This window comes from Chinchilla lanigera, unplaced genomic scaffold (assembly GCF_000276665.1).
Source record: "Chinchilla lanigera isolate Chin_1 unplaced genomic scaffold, ChiLan1.0 scaffold00075, whole genome shotgun sequence".
NCBI lineage: Eukaryota > Metazoa > Chordata > Mammalia > Rodentia > Chinchillidae > Chinchilla > Chinchilla lanigera.
The window spans coordinates 11863239-11869592 of NW_004955476.1; positions in this window are offsets into that span (position 1 = coordinate 11863239).

Consider the following 6354-nt stretch of genomic DNA (forward strand, 5'->3'; position numbering starts at 1 on the left):
TCTTTTTGTTGTTGTTTTTTTTTTTGTTTTTCTCCGGTACTGGGAACCAAACTCACGACCTTGCGCTTGCCAGGCAGGCGCTTTTGCCGCTGAGCTAAATCCCCAGCCCCTCAACAAATTTTTCTTCTTTTTGTGTTTTTGGATTTTTGAAGCATTTGTATATAATTAAATTTGGCTTATAGATAAATATCTAAAATTAAGGATATGCTTCCACCAAGGTTGCCAGCTGGTCAAAATGATGTCAAAATTGGTTTTGTAAATGTCATGTGTATTGTTCTTTATGTTTTATGGCATGAGAGTGTTTCATTGTTCAAGTTTAATGTGTTAAGTATTGAGACTACATTTTCATGCGTTATCAAAAATTTATTAAGAAAAGTAAACAAGAATCCCTTAGGGTAGATGAAACTATTGGACAGGACTACAATCGATGAATAAAGAAGCAGCCTCCTGGAACCATTCTTCCAGTCTTTGTTCATTAATGGAAAACCCCAATAATCTCTATAGCCTTATGGGAGACACCCCAATAGATTTTGTTCAAAATATAGTATTGTGATATATTTATATTGGTCATCATCATAAAGCTAAGTTTTCAAAAAATAAAACAGTAAGGTTTTCTGATTAAAAGATGTTCTTGGTACAAAACTAAATCAAGAAACAAAATAATAACAATTTGTTATTGCTAATTTCATGGTGTATTAAATGTATTCATGCCTTCCTAATGTACAGTATTCTGAAATGTAAAACTGGGATTGTTTATAGTGATAGACATCTGCCTTTCTCTTGTGCCCCAGATATTTGTAATAAGAGGTTCATGTCAAGACAACATAAGGTCATCAGTTAAATGGTAATTTTTAGCAAAAACCTATATGATGTGTATGCTATGTATGTGCCATTACCTTTAGAGTTGCTTAGATATTGAACAGCCCAGACAATGTTACAAACTTCTTCAACAACATCCTATTAAAGGACAACACATTAGGTAAAAGCTTCTTATGTAGTAGCTAGGGATACTTGACTAAAAAGGTTACTCTCTTCAAAGATGGAGATTTAAATGTATTTCAAAATGATTTCAAATTTTCTCTGTAAAACTGTGACTGTTGTCTGTTAATGTTTTATAGGGATTCAACTACTAGAACATCCTTGGCTGGTAAAAAAAATAACAGTTCTCTGGTGATACTTTATATTTCAAGGTGGTTCTACTACAATGTAATGTCATTAACCTTCTTTTTGGATATTCAACAACTGAGGTTTGGAGACCAAAAATCAGAAAGATAGATGGGCTAAGCAGATAACCAATATTTTGGCCCTAGCCTTCTGAAGTCAATGAGGACCCAGGACATAAGAGACCTTTGTTTCAACACCCTATAATTTGGTTGAGTTCCTGATCTTCTGATCAAGGAGATTGTGGGAGCACAGAGGAAAGGGATTCTACAGTGTATAGTGTGCCTAAGGAGAGTCACCAGGAGGGAAAAATCTCCCACACTTTCAGAGCAAGTACTATATATTATTTGAGTGAGACCAGCACTTAGACTGAAGCATCACCCCTTTGTGTCTTACTGCATGACTCACTCTCAGCCTATACAGGTTTTTTCCAGTTGGATTTTTGGTTTGATGTTGGGAGTGGGTGAAGCTGAAAATTGGTCATATGTGTGAGGGCAAGGCAAGGCCCCAGTGCCTAAAGCAGTCAAGCTATCTCAGTCTTGAGAAAAGCATCCTCCTTGAACAGTTTCAGTCATTAGTTGCTAGGCAACCTTGTGCCTCCTGATACTAACTTTGCAAGAGTATAAATAAGTGCCCCTACTGCTGTTGTTCAGTCCTCTTGCCCATCTGGTAAAGAGGCCTCCACCTGACCCCAGCTTTTGTCTCTTGTCTTTATTTTCTAAATCCCCTCAGTGTTTTTCCCAGGGACTACTGAGAGACCACCGAGTCCCAACATGTGGCACCTGACCAGGGAACCCCAATAGTGAGAATTGGTAGGCAGGAGGATGCTCCCCAAAATTTTTGATGCAACAGGGTGGGGAAGCAGATTGGTTGGTCAATAGTCAGCACAGGAGTGTTATATTGACATCTCAGTTGTGAAGAGTGGGGCATGGAGGTCTATTGACCTTAAAAAATAAATATACAAAAAATAAATAAATAAAAAATAAGACTCAAAGAAGCAAAAAGGAGAAGGGTATGTTGAATTACTAGTAGTTAAAAATGGAGCAGAGTCTCAAGAACCACAGATGTTTATAGATATATATAGATGTATATAAAAATGTTTGTTGTTTTCTTGGTTCTTGTATTCACCTTACTTTTTAAGATAACCACAGAGGATTTGGCTCAGAACTGTACTTTAAAATCAAGTCCCACACTCCAGTGGGACAAGCAAAGTGGAGCAATGAGGGCACAGATAGAGCTTGAACCTTCTAGCTTTGGTCAACCAGATGAAGAAGGAAAAAATTCTTTTTAATTGTGCTCAGCTATTTTCTAGTGGTGTGGAGCCACTGCTGGGGGGAGGGGTGCAAACCAGGTTTAGGGAAGGCCCCGTGCTCTGGCCCTAGGCAGACCCAGCTGAGATTTCCCAGCTACCTGCACATCTGCATGCCCAATCCAGCCACGGCAGTTAGTGCATGCCACCAACTACTGGCATGTGCAACCAGCACTGAATGGGCAGAACATGAATGTGGCATGCCCTGGCTCTCCCCACTGCCACTGGCACTGGCATGTGTGCTATTGGCACTGAAAATTCATTCAGCTCAAAATAGTGCCTGTGCTTAAAATCTGGACAGAAACGAGATATCCAGTGGTCAGAGCAAAAGCAACAGCCTGCGTGCACAGTGGCTGCATGCATCCCTTTCCCCCTCGTCCCAGTGAGCAGGCGGCCATGGCCGTGGCTACAGAGGTGATAGCTGCTAGCAGCTCACCTAGCCCTGAGGCAATGGAATGAAAGCAGCAACCAGAGGCAGAGCCCTAATACAAAGAAGTCTGCAGGTTTTGCCTGGTGTCATTGATTGGAACTATATAGGGAAAATCAATTACTTAAAACATTGCTTAAATTACCCCAACTCTCTCTCTCTCTCTCTTTTTTTTTTTTTTTTTTGGTACCGGGGATCGAACCCAGGACCTTGCACTTGCCAGGCAGGCACTTGTATCCCAGACTCTTGTAGTGCTCAATTGGTCAATTCTCTTGACAAAATTTTAAAAATTATAAATAATAAGAAAAGGGATCCAAGGATCTGGGTCTTTTGACAACTTTTGGGTTCAAAGACAAAATTGATAAAAGAAAAAACATTTTAAAGGACTTTTAGACACAAGTGCATATGGCCTCCAGGTGTGGCAGCTACAGGCCCACAGTAACAAAGGTGCTAGATTGCTGACCTGGAGCGATGCAAACTTCATTCAGCAGGGAATAAAGCCTTACAGGGAATAGAGTGGATTTTAAAACAAACCTTAAGTTTTCCCCTTAACATGATTAATTGAAAAGGTTGCTTCCATCCTCCAGATAAAAACATTTTGTCTTTAGTTAGCACATCAGATTTCCTAAGATTTACAATAATGGGGATACTTAAGAAAACATTACTTAAAGGTCTCATGATTCCTAGTGAGGTTGATTGCCTGTTTTAAAGTCCTAAAGTTATTTGATATAGAAAAAGCCTTGATGTTTTACAAACAGGTATAAAGGTTTGGAGTACAATCTAAAAGCAGTGGCATTTAAATAGTCACTTGATTCTGACATTCCATTTAAAACATGGCAGGCCTAGTAGTGGCCTCCAAAGGGGTACAAACTATGATAACTTCTTCATATTTGACTTACCTTATCCTACAAAGACAAATTACCCCATACTGTTCAGATCAATTTAAAATGATTTTCAGGATTTATTTGGTAATATTAATTGGCTCTGCCCAGCTTTTGGGCTAATTTCTCTGGTGTTATTAATTGCCCTTAGCCTTCAGACAAGTTAATTCAATTTTCTTCTGTTTTTGCAGATGGGTGATAATGGGTTAAGGGAGGCTATGTGATGGCTTCCTTTTCTAGAATATAGGATACAGGTTTCTCACTATATGATCAAAATTCAATTACAAAAACAAAAGGGGGGATCTTTCCCTAAAAAATTCACACCTCATAATAGACTTCACTTGGCAATATATACTATAAACCTTTAAAATTCTACAAAAGGTGGAAGTACAGCAGCAGAAAGACAATTCAATCAGGTAAAGCAAAGAAAAGTTAATTTGGGCTCAAGGATATGTTTGTGTTTTGCTAGAGCATGCTGTCCCACTGTATCATGAAGCCAGATCTGGAGAAGTTGACAACAAAGAGGCTAGATTTGACCTGGGGCCTATTGAAGAAACTGACAAAATGGAAATCTAAGGTCTAAATAGGTGATAGAGTATATATTGATAATTGAGCTGAAAGTTACCAATATTTTTAAGACACAATAAAATACAAAATATGCATATTCATTATAGATAAAAGATTCTATTCCTTCCAAAATTTTCCTAAGAGATCTCTGCTAGTTGACAACAAAATGTGACTAGTCTATTTGTAATTATAAATTTCTAAAATTGTAATAGAGTTACTATAATTCAATTTGGTCAAAAACATGTTAGAGTGCATTCTGATTTTGTAGAGATGTTTGTTTGTTCAGTGTGCTTGTTATTTGCCTATTTGTCATTTCATAAACAGCTGTTCCTCTTTTTATTTGAGCTCAATATTTTTTTTTCTTTTTTAATCATTTGTTCATAATACAAGTTGGGTTATAGACTTAAAAACATGCTTTCACCTGAGTCACTAGCTGGTCTAAGTGATATCAAAATTGGATTGCTCACAGGTCATCCAAAAATTTAAGATAATTAACTAAAATTCCTTAGAGTGGGAAGAGATTATTAGACGGTACTCCAATTGTGGAATAGACCAATTAGGGTTAGGGGTTAGGGTTGGGGTTAGGGTTAGGGTTAGGGTTAAGTTTAGGGTTAGGCCAACCTTTGTTCATTAATATGGAGCCCCCAATAGCTCCATAATCTCGTGGGAGATACCACCGCCTCATAATTTGGTTGTTGTTGAAAGATAAATATTTTCAGCAAAAATTAGAATAAGGTTTTCTCATAAAAGATGCTCTTAGCTGGGTGTGGTGGCACATGCGTGTAATCCCAGCGCTTGAGAGTTTGAGGCAGGAGGACCATTGCAAGTTTGAGACCAGTCTGGGCTACAAAGTGAGCTCAAGGCCAGCCTGAACTGCACAGTGAGACCCTGACTCAAAAAGACAGAAAAAGAAAAAAGAAAAAGATGCTCTTAATACAAAACTATATTAAGAAACAAAGGTTTTCACATGTACATGGCAATTCATCACTGTTAAACTCATGGTGCATTAAATGTATTCATGATTCCAGATATACAGATCTTCCAAAATGTTAAACAGAGATTGCTTATTGTGAGGACTTTCTTTCAGATATAAACCTCTGCCTTTAAGAGACCTCTGCCTTTAAACTTATGATGTACATTCCATTAAAGGACAACAAATTAGGTAAAATCTTCATGCATATTAGATAGAAATGATTGGTTGAAAGGGTTATATTATGTTAAAATGAAAAATTAGGCATGTTACCAAATATGATTTTTATGCTGCAATGTTATGTATGATTTTGATTTCTAAATTTTGTGTAAAAGTATGTAACTGTTGTCTGTTAACATTCTATAAGGATTTAAATATTAGGATATCCATGTTTGTTAGAAAATAATGCTTCCATGTTATGTTCTAAGGTGTTTGATATTCAGATAAGATAGTAATATTAAGCTTACTACCTCTATTACAGCATAATGTCATTAATCTTCCCTTCTGGATGTTTAACAACTGAAGTTTGGAGACTAAAAATTAGAGCAATAGATTGGGCTAAGAGGATAGCCAATATTTTGGCTCTAGCCCTCTGAGGTCAGTGATGACTAAGCACATAAGAAAACCTGTGCTGCAACATCTTGTAACTGGGTTGAATCCCTGATTTTCTGATCAAGATTATGGGACCACAGAGGAAAGTTTCTACCATGTATAGTGTGCCTAGGAAGAGTCACCAGCAGGGAAAAAAATCTCTCAAGCTTTTATAGCAAACAGCTTGGTCAAGCAATGGCCATGACTCATCCAGACAGCTGACACTGACAGAAGATCTAAGAGGTGCTCTACATGGTTCCAAGGTAAATCCTGAGGAGATTTGATTCTTGATGGATAGCAAGAAGTTAATTTTTTATTTATACAGGTCTCATCTTAACTTGGTCTTAAACATCCAGTAGGAAAATGTAACCACAAGATGTACAAAAAGTAATGCCATAGTAATATGTTAGCTGTGAAAGGTTCAAATCACCAATAACTTCTGACAATT